This window comes from Pseudophryne corroboree, chromosome 2 (assembly GCF_028390025.1).
Source record: "Pseudophryne corroboree isolate aPseCor3 chromosome 2, aPseCor3.hap2, whole genome shotgun sequence".
Classification (NCBI taxonomy): Eukaryota; Metazoa; Chordata; class Amphibia; order Anura; family Myobatrachidae; genus Pseudophryne; species Pseudophryne corroboree.
In genome coordinates this window covers 653,267,283-653,286,776 of record NC_086445.1, presented here as the reverse complement: position 1 = coordinate 653,286,776, position 19,494 = coordinate 653,267,283, and positions in this window count along the sequence as shown.

The following is a 19,494-nucleotide window of genomic DNA, read 5'->3' as shown; positions in this document are numbered from 1 at the left end:
TTTGTTCACTAACTTAGTGTTCACAGCACTCTAGTTATATTTCATTACTACTTAAATAGGTTTACATATATATGGAGATTTATGAATAGGTCCTCAAATTGAATAGATGCATCAGAAGAAAATGCACATATCCCAACTGAAGCGCAATGGAATATGCTGCTGCTATATAAATGTTTATATATAATATCAGGCATCACAATATGTAATCCATATGACTGTCCCTTGCAATCAAGCTTACTAAAGTATTAAGACGCATTCTCTGCTTTATAACCTTTTACAGTTTACATAAGCTGCAACATTTATTTTACAATACAGGTTGAGTATCCCATATCCAAATATTCCGAATTACGGAATATTCCGAAATACAGACTTTTTTGAGTGAGACTGAGATAGTGAAACCTTTGTTTTTTGATGGCTCAATGTACACAAACTTTGTTTAATACTCAGTTATTAAAAATATTCTATTAAATGACCTTCAGGCTGTGTGTATAAGGTGTATGTGAAACATAAATGAATTGTGTGAATGTAGAGACACTTTGTTTAATGCACAAAGTTATAAAAAATATTGGCTAAAATTACCTTCAGGCTGTGTGTATAAGGTGTATATGTAACATAAATGCATTCTGTGCTTAGATTTAGGTCCCATCACCATGATATCTCATTATGGTATGCAATTATTCCAAAATACGGAAAAATCCGATATCCAAAATTCCTCTGGTCCCAAACATTTTGGATAAGGGATACTCAACCTGTACTCCTCCTTTTTTTTTTTTTTTTTTCATGGGTTTGTTTCCTCTTAACATTCTTTCTACTGGAGTAAGAGTACAGGATCACAAGAATTTACCCAGTTTTGTTTAAATCTATAGTGAGCTTTGAGAAACTATAGATTCTTTGAATCGATGGTGATAGAGCCATTAGCAAGTAACTTAATTTGCGTATTTAATTAGGGTGGAAAGGTTAATGGCATGTTCTTTTCTTTAGTCACGGGCAGCCTCCGATTCCAGTTCTGTGCTTGGGATCCATTTTATTGCGTTCTCAGGCACTAGATTGCTAAAACGCAGCACATACTATGAATGTTGTTTCGTTGTGTGAACATATTGATTGTGCATTGGGGTTACCTAGGAAAATACGATTTCTTCCATTATACTTGGGTATTGGAGACAGAATCGGGGCCTAATTCAGAAACAAACGGAAACCTGATGATTTGCGTACATCTCCAATGTTTGTAGTGCTGTACATGTGCAGAATGGGTCCTGCATTGTCGCACGCAGTCCCTCTAAGCCACATGTGAATCTAAAAGGGGCAGCGACTGAGACAGTTTTATAAAACTACGTCTCTCCTGTTTTGTAGACATGCAAACGACAGGGTCTTCGTCTTCTAACGCAAATTTCCTGCCCCTCAGCAGTGTTAATTCCCCGGCCATCGTGAGTTGTTTGAAGGTTGCTGAGATGGCAAATGTTCACGCAGAGTGATCTGAAGCTGTGTCTTCGGACTCAGCAGCTGATCTCAGGTGGTATCTTTTTACACAAGATGACTCTTGTGGCATTTGCATATCTTCTGATGGCAGCTGCGTCCATAGACTGAGCTGCTGTACAAACTACATCGCTTCTCTGAATCAGGCAGCCTTTTATATGATAGTATTAAATTACTAGTAATAAAATAATCTACTTCTAACTGGCAGAGATAATGCATTAATATTGGGCTCAATTCAATTCTATTTCGGCGCTATTCAATACAGCGACGAGTGACCCTCAATTGTCGGGAAGTCTTCTCTCATCCCCGGGGGATGAGAGAAGAAACCCGACAAAAGTGCTGGCGCAAGACTGATTCTGTTGGGAATCAGCCTCGCGCCGGGGAGTTAAGTCGGAGAATGCCCGTTCTCCCGACAATTCAACCTGTTTAGTCGGCGAGAACGGGCCATCGCCGACTTAACTGGAACTGAATTGAATAGCGTCGGGAGCTAATTCCCGGCGCTATTCAACTGTTGCTGAATAGAATTGACCCCAATGAGAATTTAAATAGTACCGGGAATTAGCTTCCGGTGCTATTCAATTCAGCGCAATGTTAAGACTGAGAATGTCCGTTGTCCCGGTCTAAACAGTGTTTTGTCGAAAGGACCGGCATTCTCCGACTTAAGTTGCCGGCGCGATGCTGTTTCCGTCGCGCTAAGAGCAGATATCAGCATTGCGATGGCACTTTTGTCTGGCCTCCAGGGGTGCGAGAAGAAATTCTGTTGGCTGTTACTGCGCAATGATATGAATAGCGCCGGAACTTCCTATCCGGTGCTATTAACCGCAATCAGTTGAATCGGCCCCAATATATACTTGTCTAAGTAATCTGTAGACATGGGCTAGAGCAAAGCTAGTTAAAGCATGGACAAAACAGAAGTATATTCTGAAAGCTTTCCTTAAGCAGTATGTACTGCAAAAGCATCTCATAGACTGAGCTAGGGTACTTCTCAATGCTGCAGATCAGTTGAAATTTGCATGAAGCAAACATGCGTGCGTATATAGGTCCGACATGGACTTATAAATAGTCTGGCATTTGAACTTACGTGTGTTAAACACAGGTCTCTCGATACTCCTGCGCCATGGCCATTGGAAAATAACATGGTTGGATTAGATTATTTTATTTTTTTCTATCTGATTACTAAACCACTAATACAAATATTATGGTCAAAATAGCAATCCAAAATTTGCCACTCTTGCAGAAGTTTAGATTTCAAAATAACATTTTTTTTAAACTTTTTTGTTGTTTTGTTTTTGCTATAGTATGTAATGTGCAATGTAAGCAAACCCCCCCCCCCCCCCCCAAATTTCCCATGCGGCAGGAAAGCCTTTATTAGCAAGCAGTCTCATACACAGTTCTACCCCTCACCCTCTGCTGAGGATAACATTTCAGAGGGTTTTCTTTTTTTATACTTTATAATGCGCAAGGCACAGTGTAGAAAAAGAGGCTATGTTAGAGGACCTGGTGACCAGTACACTTCTCATATGTTTATTTTAAATTATTCAAGGTACTTTTATAATGAAGATATTTCAGAAAGTAGCAATCAGATCTACAAGCATACACTACCTAATTCAGGTTTATGATGTGAATACACTGTGATGTTGTACACTTTTGAACTAACAATTAGAAGGGGGTCACCAAGCTTCATAGCAGCTTTCCTAGGCTGATAGCCCTTCACATTGAAATTTTCTTCCAGTGGCAGCTGTCACCTGTGCAACCCATGGTATGAAATGTATTTTTAGTAATTGGATGTTTTAGTACATAACTTCTCTAATGCTCTTCCTTTTCCAAATTCAGTGGTACATTTATTAAGCAGAGTGGAGAAGTGAGCCAGTGTAGAAGTTGTCCCATCAACCAATCAGCATCTCTATCATTTTATAGTATGCAAATTATAGATGTTACTTCAGTGCTGATTGGTTGCCATGGGCAACTTCTCCACTGACTCACTTCTCCGCTCTTATCACTGCTTAGTACATGTCCCCCTAAAGCTTATTGGGTTAGCATTTCTATATATCAGTTGTTTATAGACCTGTGCCAAAACTGTATCACATAGTTTGATGCTAACTAAACTGTAAAGCTGAGAGCACACTATCCATCTTTCTGGCCATTCAGCCCAATTGAATAGTGTGTATGCAGAAGCGTTAGAATGTTTGAACAATGCTCCTACAAAGGTCAGATTGGGAAGCTAGATCGTGTGCTGCATGCGTTATATCGTTCTTGATCCTATTGCAGAGATCAAAAGAAAGTATACGCTGAGCAAGAAATTGCTGAATGTGTATGGGTGCGCACCAATCAGATAAACACTCTGGATTTGAGCGGTTATGGATTGGCACACTTTATCGGGTAGTGCATATCAAGCTTACCTTTCACAAGACTTCTCAGTTTGCCAATCTCCCCAATTGCTGCTAATTTCATGTATATGTAGCGCTGAGTGCAGCTAGGTGCATTACATTATGTTTACCTACAATGATCATCATATGCAATTTCTCTGCTCTTTCTGTGTAAATTGACGTCCTGCTTGTTTATGATTTTACACATACTATTCTCTGCAAATAAGGACACAAAGATAATTTATTCAATCACAGGGCCTAATATTAATCCATGACCTAATCCACTAATAACTTTGTTTAACTAATCTTTCTATAACCTTTTTATCTCCCAATTTCCTAGTAAACGATGACTAACTAGTTGGCTCTGATGATGATATTAAAGCTACATATTGTCTATAACAACATTATAGGGAGGCAGGTCAGTAACAGCTGAATGGTCCATTATTGGGAGCTGGAACCATACAGATTGGGTAATGTCACACGAACATGGCTCACTGCGTCCAAAGCGATCCTTGGGGGTGTATCCAATTAGATGCGTACTTTTTCCCGATATTTCCCTAATATTTTTTTTACAGGCTATCTAATAAGATCGCCCGTAAAAAAATAAATTCTCATGAATACACACAGGTTCAGTGAAACCTGTGTGTTTTCGCCGGCCGCAGCTGGGCTGCTTTCGGGGATTTGGTTTTGCCTGCAAACAGCAGGTTAAACAGAATCTCAGATAAGCTGGCGTAAAACGCAGCTTATCTGGTCTAATTGGTTAGCCCCCTGAAAGACAATTGCCTGCGGTAAAAGACCGTGGGTAATTGTAGCACACCCCTTGGGTCTGAAAATTTCCATGTAGGGGCAAACAGGCTCTAGCAGATGCTCAGGAGATCTAAATAAGGCCTCCCATGCAAAGCAGTGCTCATAGATTAGTGTGCAGTACATTTAATCGTATTTTGTACAATTACTTACCAATTATTATTTATTCATTTTGTGCCAGTGTTCCTTTCAGTGCTCTTAAACAAGTATTTATTCCAATATGCTACTATAAGGGGTATTCAATTGTTTGAACAGTCAGTTGGGGGTCTGTTTTTTCCTAGCTAATAGACAGGGAAAAACAGACACCCAACCGACTTTTCAAACAATTGAATATCCACCTATAACTGTTTAATTCAACAGAAGTGTTGTTTCCTGCTAACAGCAAAATGCCATAAAAACCATAAGCTGTGATTAATAAAGTACAAACCATAATTTATTTATTTTTTTCCCCCTCTATGGGGTATATTCAGTACCTGTCGGATCCTGTCCGAAGGAAAGGATCCGACAGTATTCAATGAGCTGCCAAATCAGACTGTCGGATTTGGCCATTCCCGACAATTGTCATAGCCGCTCATACCCCGTGCTGTGCCGTCCGTGCTGCTGTTTCCCGATCCTCGCCTCACCCGTCCATGCTCCTCGCCTCACCCGTCCACGCTCCTCTTCTCACATGGTCCCATCCCCTCATCCCTGTCCCCCGCTCCCCTGTCTCATCTTACCGGTTCCGACAATGTCAATCTGACTTAAAAAAAACAAAAACAAAAGTCTGATTGACATTGTCTGAACCGGGGCCAAAACCTGTGGGTTTAGCTGCGTTCCCGACAATACACACGTGGTTTCCGACAATAAACGTGTTTTCCGACAAGTCGGGAATTTCTGACTTGTCAGAAAAAACAGCTGGCATTGAATAGGTCAGAACCCTTTCCGACCTAAACCTGTCGGAAACTGCTGTCTTTCCGACAAGACGCCATTTTCCGATATTGGCATTGAATACACCTCTATTTCTGCAGTATTACTTGAAAACGCAGATCTGCAACTCCCCAGCTGTCTAGTGCTCCTTTCACCCCATAATTTACAACCTAGGTAAGGTGAGAGGGGTCGGGATGCCGGCGAATACAGACCGTGGCATCCTGAAGCTCCGTATACTTGACTTCCCCAATGGCCCCCTAACCCTCCAAGCGCCTTAAACCTAACCGACTCCTCCACTGTGAGGCCTAAAGGTCATCACTTGATGACCAAAACATTGTCACACAACTGCTTTTAAACCTCACTTTTATTGAAAACCTGACATAAAGAACTAATCTTCTATTAGGTATTATGATATATATTTTTTTTAGATTACTCAAGCCTATTCTGGTTGCTTTGAAGTTAATGTTATACTCTCTCATGGCTGCATATTCCAACTGGCACTGTGCCTTTGAACAAGCTGTTAAGCAAAATGTGAGCCTGCTGAAATATTTCTTCTTTTTAATGGAATCTCACAAATAGTTGGTTCTTTGACTGAGAGTGCTGTAAAATAAATACATAGCAAATGTGAACTGGTTGCAGCCGGTGACAACAGTTTGACATGCAAGGGTGGAAGTTAATGTTTCGGAGGGCGAGTGTGAGGCAGCATAATTAAAGTGTTGTCAGTGTTTCATAACAGCTAGTAGCTAGTGACAAGCTTAGAATATGGGCATTTGCCATACGCACAGTTGAATGGTTTTCATTGTTTGTGGAAGGTATACTATGTAATGAGGAAGGAGTTTAACAAGTTTTCTCTGACGTCCTAGTGGATGCTGGGAACTCCGTAAGGACCATGGGGAATAGCGGGCTCCGAAGGAGGCTGGGCACTCTAGAAAGATCTTAGACTACCTGGTGTGCACTGGCTCCTCCCACTATGACCCTCCTCCAAGCCTCAGTTAGATTTCGTGCTCGGCCGAGGTTGGATGCACACTAGGGGCTCTCCTGAGCTCTTAGAAAGAATAGACTTAGGTTTTTTATTTTCAGTGAGACCTGCTGGCAACAGGCTCACTGCAGCGAGGGACTAAGGGGAGAAGAAGCGAACTCGCCTGCTTGCAGCCGGATTGGGCTTCTTAGGCTACTGGACACCATTAGCTCCAGAGGGATCGACCGCAGGCCCAGTCCTTGGTGTTCGGTCCCGGAGCCGCGCCGCCGTCCCCCTTACAGAGCCAGAAGCAAGAAGATGGTCCGGAAAATCGGCAGCATGAAGACTCTGTCTTCACCAAGGTAGCGCACAGCACTGCAGCTGTGCGCCATTGCTCCTCTCACACACTTCACACTCCGGTCACTGAGGGTGCAGGGCGCTGGGGGGGGGCGCCCTGAGGCAGCAATAAAAACACCTTGGCTGGCTAAAATACCTCAATATATAGCCCCAGGGGCTATATATGAGGAAAATACCCCTGCCAGAATTCCATAAAAAGCGGGAGAATAGGCCGCGAAAAAGGGGCGGAGCCTATCTCCTCAGCACACTGGCGCCATTTTTCCCTCACAGCTCGGCTGGAGGGAAGCTCCCTGGCTCTTCCCTGCATTCTACAGTACCAGTAAGAGGGAAAAGAGAGGGGGGGGGCATTAAATTTGGCAGTATATATACATATATTATATGAAAAGCAGCTATTAGGGACATAACTCAGTTAGTCCCTGCATTATATAGCGCTCTGGTGTGTGCTGGCATACTCTCACTCTGTCCCCCCAAAGGGCTTTTGTGGGTCCTGTCCTCGTTTAGAGCATTCCCTGTGTGTCTGCGGTGTGTCGGTACGGCTGTGTCGACATGTTGAATGAGGAGACTTATATGGTGACGGAGCAGAGGCCGATATATGTGATGTAGCCCCCTGTGGGGCCGACACTAGAGTGGATGGATAGGTGAAAGGTATTAACCGACAGTGTTAACTCCTTTACATAAAAGGGTGGATGACGTAACAGCTGTGGGACAGCCGGCTTCTCAGCCTGCGCCTGCCCAGGCGTCTCAAAGGCCATCAGGGGCTCAAAAACGCCCGCTCTCTCAGATGGCAGACACAGATGTCGACACGGAGTCTGACTCCAGTGTCGACAAGGTTGAGACATATACACAATCCACTAGGAACATCCGTGACTTGATCCCGGCAATAAAAAATGTGTTACACATTTCTGACATTAACCCAAGCACCTCTAAAAATGGGTTTTTAGGTTTGGGGAGAAAAAACAGGCAGTGTTTTGTTCCCCCATCAGATGAATAAATGAAGTGTGTGAAAAGCGTGTGTTCCCCCGTTTAGAAACTGGTAATTTCTAAAAAGTTACTGATGGCGTACCCTTTCCCGCCAGGAGGATAAGTTACGCTGGGAGATATCCCCTAGGGTGGATAAGGCGCTCACACGGTTGTCAAAAAAGGTGGCACTGCCGTTTTAGGAACGGCCACTTTGAAGGTACCTGTTGATAAAAAGCAGGAGGCTATCCTGAAGTCTGTATTTACACACTCAGGTACTAGACGGAGACCTGCAGATCGTGCTGCTGCAGCGTTGTCGGTGACCCTGTCAAACATGAGAACATATTAAAGACGTCGTCTTATATATGAGGGATGCACAGAGGGATATTTTGCCGGCTGGCATCCAAAATGAATGTGATGTCCATTCTGTCAGGAGGGTATTAGAGACCTGTCACGGGACAGGTGATGCTGACTTTAAAAAGATTCTACCTTATAAGGGTGAGGAATTATTTGGGGATGGTCTCTGGGACCTCGTATCCACAGTCACAGCTGGGAAGAAATATTGTTACCTCAGGTTTCCTCACAGACTAAGAAAGCACTGTATTATCAGGTACAGTCCTTTCGGCTTCAGAAAAGCAAGCGGGTCAAAGGCGTTTCCCTTCTGTACAGAGACAAGGGAAGAGGGAAAAAGCTGCACCAGTCAGCCTGTTCCCAGAATCAAAATTCTTCTCTCGCTTCCTCTGAGCCCACAGCATGACGCGGGGGCTCCACAGGTGTAGCCAGGTACGGTGGGGGGCCGTCTCAAAAATTTCAGCGATCAGTGGGCTCGCTCACAGGTGGATCCCTGTTTCTTTCAAGAAGTATGTCGGGTACAAGCTGGAATTCGAGATATCTCCCCCCAGCCGTTTCCTAGATTATGGCTTGCCGACAACTCCCTCAGGCAGGGAGGCTGTACTAGAGGCAATTAATAAGCAGTATTCCCAACAGGTAATACTCAAGTGCCCCTACTTCAACAAGGACGGGGTTACTATTCTACACGGGTTGGGGTACCGAAACCGCATGGTTCGGTGTGACCCATTTATATTAAAATCCTTGAACACATACATTAAAAAATTCAAGTTCAAGATGGAATCGCTCGGGGCGGTTATTGCAAGCCTGGACGAGGGGGATTACATGGTATCCCGGGACATCAAGGATGCTTACCTGCATGTCCCCATTTCTCTAACGTCCTAAGTGGATGCTGGGGACTCCGTCAGGACCATGGGGAATAGCGGCTCCGCAGGAGACAGGGCACAAAAAGTAAGCTTTTAGGATCACATGGTGTGTACTGGCTCCTCCCCCTATGACCCTCCTCCAAGCCTCAGTTAGGTTTTTGTGCCCGTCCGAGCAGGGTGCAATCTAGGTGGCTCTCCTAAAGAGCTGCTTAGAAAAAGTTTTTTAGGTTTTTTATTTTCAGTGAGTCCTGCTGGCAACAGGCTCACTGCATCGAGGGACTTAGGGGAGAGAATTTCAACTCACCTGCGTGCAGGATGGATTGGATTCTTAGGCTACTGGACACCATTAGCTCCAGAGGGAGTCGGAACACAGGTCTCACCCTGGGGTTCGTCCCGGAGCCGCGCCGCCGACCCCCCTTACAGATGCTGAAGATTGAAGGTCCGGAAACAGGCGGCAGAAGGCTCTTCAGTCTTCATAAAGGTAGCGCACAGCACTGCAGCTGTGCGCCATTGTTGTCACACACTTCACACCAGACGGTCACGGAGGGTGCAGGGCGCTGCTGGGGGCGCCCTGGGCAGCAATATATATAATACCTTTTATGGCAAAAGAATACATCACATATAGCCATTAAGGCTATATGTATGTATTTAACCCATGCCAAATGTCTAGAACTCCGGGAGAAAAGCCCGCCGGAATAGGGGGCGGGGCTTATTCTCCTCAGCACACAGCGCCATTTTCCTGCTCAGCTCCGCTGTGAGGAAGGCTCCCAGGACTCTCCCCTGCACTGCACTACAGAAACAGGGTAAAACAGAGAGGGGGGGCATATTTTGGCGATATTTTTATATATTTAAGCGGCTATAAGGAACAACACTTATATAGGGTTGTTCCCATATATATTATAGCGCTTGGGTGTGTGCTGGCAAACTCTCCCTCTGTCTCCCCAAAGGGCTAGTGGGGTCCTGTCTTCGATAAGAGCATTCCCTGTGTGTCTGCTGTGTGTCGGTACGTGTGTGTCGACATGTATGAGGACGATGTTGGCGTGGAGGCAGAGCAATTGCCGATAATGGTGATGTCACCCCCCAGGGAGTCGACACCGGAATGGATGGCTTTGTTTATGGAATTACGTGATAATGTCAGCACATTACAAAAATCAGTTGACGACATGAGACGGCCGGCAAACCAGTTAGTACCTGCCCAGGCGTCTCAGACACCGTCAGGGGCTGTAAAGCGCCCTTTACCTCAGTCGGTCGACACAGACCCAGACACAGACACTGAATCTAGTGTCGACGGTGATGAAACAAACGTATTTTCAAGTAGGGCCACACGTTATATGATCACGGCAATGAAGGAGGCTTTGCATATCTCTGATACTACAAGTACCACAAAAAGGGGTATTATGTGGGGGGTGAAAAAACTACCTGTAGTTTTTCCTGAATCAGAGGAATTAAATGATGTATGTGATGAAGCGTGGGTTAACCCAGATAGAAAAATGCTAATTTCAAAAAAGTTATTAGCATTATACCCTTTCCCGCCAGAGGTTAGGGCGCGCTGGGAAACACCCCCTAGGGTGGATAAGGCGCTCACACGCTTATCAAAACAAGTGGCGTTACCGTCTCCTGATACGGCCGCCCTCAAGGATCCAGCTGATAGGAGGCTGGAAACTACCCTGAAAAGTATATACACTCATACTGGTATTATACTGCGACCAGCCATCGCCTCAGCCTGGATGTGCAGTGCTGGGGTCGTCTGGTTGGATTCCCTGACTGAAAATATTGATACCCTGGATAGGGACAGTATTTTATTGACTATAGAGCAATTAAAGGATGCTTTCCTTTATATGCGAGATGCGCAGAGAGATATTTGCACTCTGGCATCGAGAGTAAATGCGATGTCCATATCTGCCAGAAGGAGTTTATGGACGCGACAGTGGTCAGGTGATGCGGATTCCAAACGACATATGGAAGTATTGCCGTATAAAGGGGAGGAATTATTTGGCGTCGGTCTATCGGATCTGGTGGCTACGGCAACTGCCGGAAAATCCACTTTTTTACCTCAGACCCCCTCCCAACAGAAAAAGACACCGTCTTTTCAGCCGCAGTCCTTTCGTTCCTATAAGAACAAGCGGACAAAAGGACAGTCATATCTGCCTCGGGGCAGAGGAAGGGGTAAGAGAGGGCAGCAAGCAGCCCCTGCCCAGGAACAGAAGCCCTCCCAGGGTTCTGCAAAGCCCTCAGCATGACGCTGGTGCCTTACAAGCGGACTCAGGAACGGTGGGGGGTCGACTCAAGAATTTCAGCGCACAGTGGGCTTGCTCACAGGTGGACCCCTGGATTCTACAGGTAGTATCTCAGGGTTACAGGTTGGAATTCGAGAAGTCTCCCCCTCGCCGGTTCCTAAAGTCTGCTTTGCCAACGTCTCCCTCAGACAGGGCGACGGTATTGGAAGCCATTCACAAGCTGTTTGCTCAGCAGGTGATAGTCAAGGTACCCCTCCTACAACAGGGAAAGGGGTATTACTCCACGCTATTTGTGGTACCGAAGCCGGACGGCTCGGTAAGACCTATTCTAAATCTCAAATCTTTGAACCTGTACATAAAAAAAAAAAAAATTCAAGTTCAAGATGGAATCACTCAGAGCAGTGATAGCGAATCTGGAAGAAGGGGACTTTATGGTGTCCCTGGACATAAAGGACGCTTACCTGCATGTCCCAATTTGCCCTTCACATCAAGGGTACCTCAGGTTCGTGGTGCAAAACTGTCATTATCAGTTTCAGACGCTGCCGTTTGGATTGTCCACGGCACCTCGGGTCTTTACCAAGGTAATGGCCGAAATGATGATCCTTCTACGAAGAAGAGGCGTATTAATTATCCCTTACTTGGACGATCTCCTGATAAGGGCAAGATCCAGAGAACAGCTGGAAGACGGAGTAGCACTAACCCAACTAGTGCTGCAACAACACGGGTGGATTCTGAGTTTTTCCAAAATCTCAGTTGACCCCGACGACACGTCTGCTTTCCTGGGAATGATTCTGGACACGGTTCAGAAAAAGGTGTTTCTTCCGGAGGAGAAAGCCAGGGAGCTATCCGAACTTGTCAGGAACCTCCTAAAACCAGGGACAGTGTCTGTGCATCAATGCACAAGAGTCCTGGGAAAGATGGTGGCTTTCTTACGAAGCGATTCCATTCGGCAGATTCCACGCACGAACTTTTCAGTGGGATCTGCTGGACAAATGGTCCGGATTGCATCTGCAGATGCATCAGCGGATAACCTTATCGCCACGGACAAGGGTGTCTCTTCTGTGGTGGTTGCAGAGTGCTCATCTGTTAGAGGGCCGCAGATTCGGCATACAGGACTGGGTCCTGGTGACCACGGATGCCAGTCTGAGAGGCTGGGGAGCGGTCACACAAGGAAGAAACTTCCAGGGAGTATGGTCAAGCCTGGAGATGTCTCTTCACATAAATATACTGGAGCTAAGAGCGATTTACAATGCTCTAAGTCTGGCAAAACCCCTGCTTCAGGGTCAGCCGGTGTTGATCCAGTCGGACAACATCACGGCAGTCACCCACGTAAACAGACAGGGCGGCACAAGAAGCAGGACAGCAATGGCAGAAGCTGCAAGGATTCTTCGCTGGGCGGAAGATCATGTGATAGCACTGTCAGCAGTATTCATTCCGGGAGTGGACAACTGGGAAGCAGACTTCCTCAGCAGACACGATCTACACCCGGGAGAGTGGGGACTTCATCCAGAAGTCTTCCACATGATTGTGAACCGTTGGGAAAAACCAATGGTGGATATGATGGCGTCCCGCCTCAACAAAAAACTGGACAGGTATTGCGCCAGGTCAAGAGATCCTCAGGCAATAGCTGTGGACGCTCTGGTAACACCGTGGGTGTTCCAGTCAGTGTATGTGTTCCCTCCTCTGCCTCTCATACCAAAAGTACTGAGAATTATACGGCAAAAGGGAGTAAGAACGATACTAGTGGCTCCGGATTGGCCAAGAAGAACTTGGTACCCGGAACTTCAAGAGATGCTCACGGAGGATCCGTGGCCTCTACCTCTAAGACGGGACCTGCTTCAGCAGGGACCGTGTCTATTCCAAGACTTACCGCGGCTGCGTTTGACGGCATGGCGGTTGAACGCCGAATTCTAAAGGAAAAAGGCATTCCGGAAGAGGTCATTCCTACACTGGTAAAGGCCAGGAAGGAGGTGACTGCACAACATTATCACCGCATTTGGAGGAAATATGTTGCGTGGTGTGAGGCCAGGAAGGCCCCCACGGAGGAATTTCAACTGGGTCGATTCCTACATTTCCTGCAAACAGGATTGTCTATGGGCCTCAAATTGGGGTCCATTAAGGTTCAAATTTCGGCCCTGTCGATTTTCTTCCAGAAAGAATTGGCTTCAGTTCCTGAAGTCCAGACTTTTGTAAAAGGAGTACTACATATACAGCCCCCGGTTGTGCCCCCAGTGGCACCGTGGGATCTTAATGTAGTCTTGGATTTTCTAAAATCCCATTGGTTTGAGCCGCTCAAATCGGTGGAGATGAAGTATCTTACATGGAAAGTAACCATGCTACTGGCCCTGGCTTCAGCCAGGAGAGTATCAGAATTGGCGGCTTTATCATATAAGAGCCCATATCTGATTTTCCATAGGGACAGGGCAGAACTGCGCACGCGTCCTCATTTTCTGCCTAAGGTGGTGTCAGCGTTTCACCTGAACCAGCCTATTGTGGTGCCTGCGGCTACTAACGAGTTGGAGGATTCCAAGTTGTTGGACGTGGTCCGGGCATTGAAAATATATATTTCAAGAACGGCTGGAGTCAGAAAATCTGACTCACTGCTTATATTGTATGCACCCAACAAGATGGGTGCTCCTGCTTCTAAGCAGACGATTGCTCGTTGGATTTGTAGCACAATTCAACTTGCACATTCTGTGGCAGGCTTGCCACAACCTAAATCTGTCAAGGCCCATTCCACAAGGAAAGTGGGCTCATCCTGGGCGGCTGCCCGGGGAGTCTCGGCATTACAACTCTGCCGAGCTGCTACTTGGTCAGGGGCAAACACGTTTGCAAAATTCTACAAATTTGATACCCTGGCTGAGGAGGACCTTGAGTTCTCTCATTCGGTGCTGCAGAGTCATCCGCACTCTCCCGCCCGTTTGGGAGCTTTGGTATAATCCCCATGGTCCTGACGGAGTCCCCAGCATCCACTTATGACGTTAGAGAAAATAAGAATTTACTTACCGATAATTCTATTTCTCGTAGTCCGTAGTGGATGCTGGGCGCCCATCCCAAGTGCGGATTGTTTGCAATACTTGTACATAGTTATTGTTACAAAAAAATCGGGTTGTTGTTTGTTGTGAGCCGTCTGTTCAGAGGCTCCTACGTTTGTCATACTGTTAACTGGGTTCAGATCACAAGTTTTACGGTGTGATTGGTGTGGCTGGTATGAGTCTTACCCGGGGTTCAATACCCTTCCTTATTGTGTACGCTCGTCCGGGCACAGTACCTAACTGAGGCTTGGAGGAGGGTCATAGGGGGAGGAGCCAGTACACACCATGTGATCCTAAAAGCTTACTTTTTGTGCCCTGTCTCCTGCGGAGCCGCTATTCCCCATGGTCCTGACGGAGTCCCCAGCATCCACTACGGACTACGAGAAATAGAATTATCGGTAAGTAAATTCTTATTTTACCATCCTCGCCAGGAGTACCTCAGATTTGTGGTACAGGATTACCATTACCAAGTCCAGACAGGACTGTACAAGGCACCGAGGGTGTTTACCGGGGTAATGGCGATACTCCTTCGAAAAAAGGGAGTTTTAATTATCCCGTACTTGGACAATCTCCTTATAAGGGCGAGGTCCAAGGAGCAGTTGCTAGTCGGGGTAGCACTATTTTGGAAGGTGCTACAACAGCAGGGTTGGATTCTAAACAGTCCAAAGTCACAGCTGGTTCCTATGACACATCTACTGTTCCTGGGGATGGTTCTGGACACAGACCAGAAATAAGTGTTTCTCCGGGAGGAGAAACCAAGGAGCTGTCGTCTCTAGTCAGAGACCTCCTGAAGCCAAAACAGGTATCGGTGCATCATTGCACGCGAATCCTAAGACAAAATGGTAGCTTTCTACGAAGCAATCCCATTCGGCAGGTTCCATGCAAGAACTTTTCAGTGGGACCTGTTGGACATGTGGTCCGGATCGCATCTTCAAATGCATCGGCTGATAACCCTGTCTCCAAGGACCAGGGTATCTCCAAAATGGTGGCTGCAGAGTGCCCATCTTAAGGAGGGCCGCAGGTTCGACATACTGGACTAGGTCCTAGTGACCATGGAGGCCAGCCTTTGAGGCTGGGGGCAGTCACACAGGGAAGAAACTTCCAAGGACTTTGGTCAAGTCAGGTGACTTCTCTACACAAAATATTCTGGAACTGAGGGCCAGTTACAATGCCCTGGGTCAGGCAAGGCCTCTGCTTCAAAACCAGCCGGTACTGATCCAATCAGACAACATTACGGCGGTCGCCCATGTAAACCAACAGGGCGACACAAGAAGCAGGATGGCGATGGCAGAAGCCACAAGGATTCTCAGATGGGCGGAAAATCATGTGTTAGCACTGTCAGCAGTGTTCATTCCCGGAGTGGACAACTGGGAAGCAGATCTTCTCAGCAGACACGACCTCCAACCGGGAGAGTGGGGACTTCATCCAGAAGTCTTCCAAAGGATTGTACACCTTTGGGAAAGGCCACAGGTGGACATGATGGCGTCCCGCCTCAACAAAAAGCTATAAAAGATATTGCGCCAGGTCAAGGGACCCTCAGGCGATAGTTGTGGACGCTCTGGTAACACCGTGGGTGTACCAGTCGGTTAGGTGTTCCCTCCTCTGCCCCTCATACCAAAGGTATTGAGAATAATAATAAGAAGGCGAGGAGTAAGAACGATACTCGTGGTTCCGGTTTGGCCAAGAAGAGCTTGGTACCCTGAACTTCGAGAAATTATATCAGAGGACCCATGGCCTCTGCCGCTCAGACAGGACCTGCGGCAGCAGGGGCCCTGTCTGTTCCAAAACTTACCGCGGCTGCGTTTGACGGCATGGCGGTTGAACGCCGGATCCTGAAGGAAAAGGGCATTCCGGACATTCCTACGCTTATTAAAGCTAGGAAAGAGGTTACAGCAAATCATTATCACCGCATATGGCGGAAGTATGTTGCATGGTGTGAGGCCGAAAAGGCCCCAACAGAGGAATTTCAACTAGGTCGATTTCTGCATTTCCTGCAAGCAGGAGTGAATATGGGCCTAAAACTGGGCTCCATTAAGGTACAGATCTCGGCTCTGTCGATTTTCTTTCAAAAAGAACTAGCTTCAGTACCTGAAGTTCAGACATTTGTAAAGGGAGTGCTGCATATTCAGCCCCCGTTTGTGCCCCCTGGGGCACCTTGGGATCTCAACGTGGTGTTGAGTTTCTTAAAATCACATTGGTTTGAACCATTAAAAACCGTGGATCTGAAATATCTCACGTGGAAGGTGGTCATGTTATTGGCCTTGGCTTCGGCCAGGCGAGTATCAGAATTGGCGGCTTTGTCCTGGAAAAGCCCTTATCTGATTTTCCATATGGATAGGGCAGAATTGAGGACTCGTCCCCAGTTTCTCCCTAAGGTGGTGTCAGCGTTTCACCTGAACCAGCCTATTGTGGTGCCTGCGGCTACTAGGGACTTGGAGGACTCCAAGTTGTTAGACGTGGTCAGGGCCCTGAAAATATGTTTCCAGGACGGCTGGAGTCAGAAAATCTGACTCGCTGTTTATCCTATATGCACCCAACATGCTGGGTGCTCCTGCTTCTAAGCAGACTATTGCTCGTTGGATTTGTAGTACAATTCAGCTTGCACATTCTGTGGCAGGCCTGCCACAGCCAAAATCTGTCAATGCCCATTCCACAAGGAAGGTGGGCTCATCTTGGGCGGCTGCCCGAGGGGTCTCGGCTTTACAACTTTGCCGAGCTGCTACTTGGTCAGGGGCAAACACGGTTGCAAAATTCTATGAATTTGATACCCTGGCTGAGGAGGACCTGGAGTTCTCTCATTCGGTGCTGCAGAGTCATCCGCACTCTCCCGCCCGTTTGGGAGCTTTGGTATAATCCCCATGGTCCTTACGGAGTTCCCAGCATCCACTAGGACGTCAGAGAAAATAAGAATTTACTCACCGGTAATTCTATTTCTCGTAGTCCGTAGTGGATGCTGGGCGCCCATCCCAAGTGCGGTGTATCTGCAATACTTGTACATAGTTATTGTTAACTAAATCGGGTTATTGTTGAGCCATCTGTTGAGAGGCTCAGTTGTTTCATACTGTTAACTGGGTTTCATATCACGAGTTATACGGTGTGATTGGTGTGGCTGGTATGAGTCTTACCCGGGATTCAAAATCCTTCCTTATTGTGTACGCTCGTCCGGGCACGGTGTCCTAACTGAGGCTTGGAGGAGGGTCATAGTGGGAGGAGCCAGTGCACACCAGGTAGTCTAAGATCTTTCTAGAGTGCCCAGCCTCCTTCGGAGCCCGCTATTCCCCATGGTCCTTACGGAGTTCCCAGCATCCACTACGGACTACGAGAAATAGAATTACCGGTGAGTAAATTCTTATTTTTTTTTTATTTTTTTTTTTAAATGTGTTAAAACTGGGCACTTTGAGCATCCAAACATAATTTGAGACAATTGTTTGGGTGTCTAAAAAGTCCCGTTTAGATGGGGTTTTTAGGGGTATATGCAATTGCGGTCGAATTCCCGAAATTGTCGAATTTCGGGTCATTTTCGCCCCCAAAAAAAATTTGCCTATGCAATTCAGTGCTTTCCGACCAAAAAACGGACTTTCAAAATTCGACTTTTTGAAATTCGAATTTTTGCAAATTCGACTTTTCTGCAATGATACAAGTGCTGCAATTCGACCAAAGCATATTCAATTCAAGTTTGGAAATTCGACAGCAGTGCTTTTAGACAGCAAATTCGTCATTTTCAATCCGCCACACTTTGGAGGGTGAAAACAATAATAAAAATTTTAAACATGTTTTTTTTGGTGTTTTTTTTTTTTTAGGAATAGCATATCTATTTATATTAGAAGGGATTAGGTACTTTTTTTTTTTTTTTTGGAGGCACAAATATTATTTATATATTTTTTAAAATATTATTTTTATTTTTTTTTATTTTTTATTGCTGGAATGGTAAAATCCTAAAAAAAAATGGCGTGGGGTCCCCCCTCCAAAGCATAACCAGCCTCGGGCTCTTCGAGCTGGTCCTGGTTCTAAAAATGCGGGGGGAAAATTGACAGGGGATCCCCCGTATTTTTAAAACCAGCACCGGGCTCTGCGCCTGGTGCTGGTGCCAAAAATACGGGGGACAAAAAAAGTAGGGGTCCCCCGTATTTTTAACACCAGCATCGGGCTCCACTAGCTGGACAGATAATGCCACAGCCGGGGGTCACTTTTATGCCGTGCCCTGCGGCCGTGGCATTAAATATCCAACTAGTCACCCCTGGCCGGGGTACCCTGGGGGAGTGGGGACCCCTTCAATCAAGGGGTCCCCCCCCCCAGCCACCCAAGGGCCAGGGGTGAAGCCCAAGGCTGCCCCCCCCATCCAATGGGCTGCGGATGGGGGGGCTGATAGCCTTTTGTGATCATGAAAAGATATTGTTTTTTCCAGCAGTACTACAAGTCCCAGCAAGCCTCCCCCCGCAAGCTGGTACTTGGAGAACCACAAGTACCAGCATGCGGGAGAAAAACGGGCCCGCTGGTACCTGTAGTACTACTGGGAAAAAAATACCCAAATAAAAACAGGACACACACACCGTGACAGTAAAACTTTATTACACACTGCCGACACACACATACTTACCTATGTTCACACGCCGACATCGGTCCTCTTCTCCAAGTAGAATCCACGGATACCTGAAAAGAAAAGTTCAATATACTCACCTCAGCCATGGTCCAGAGATAAATCCACGTACTTGGCAAAATAACAAATCGCAAATACCCGACCACCGGACTGAAAGGGGTCCCATACTGACACATGAGACCCCTTTCCACGAATGAGACCTGTCAGTGACAGCTGTCACACAAAGGTCTCTAAAGCCAATCAGGAAGCGCAACTTCGTTGCGCTCACCTGATTGGCTGTGCGCTGTCTGAACTCAGACAGCGCATCGCACAGCCCCGTCCATTTTATTCAATGGTGGGAACTTAGCGGCTAGCGGTGAGGTCACCCGCCGGTCAGCGGCTGACCGCGGGTAACCCCACCGCTAGCCGCTAAGTTCCCACCATTGAAACTAATGGAGCGGCTTTGCGATGCGCTGTCACAGCTCAGACAGCGCACAGCCAATCAGGTGAGCGTCACGGAAGTAGCGCTTCCTGATTGGCTGAAGGGACTTCAGTGACAGGAGTCACGTGATGTCCCGGCATTCGGGAGAAAGGGGTCTGATGTGAAAGCA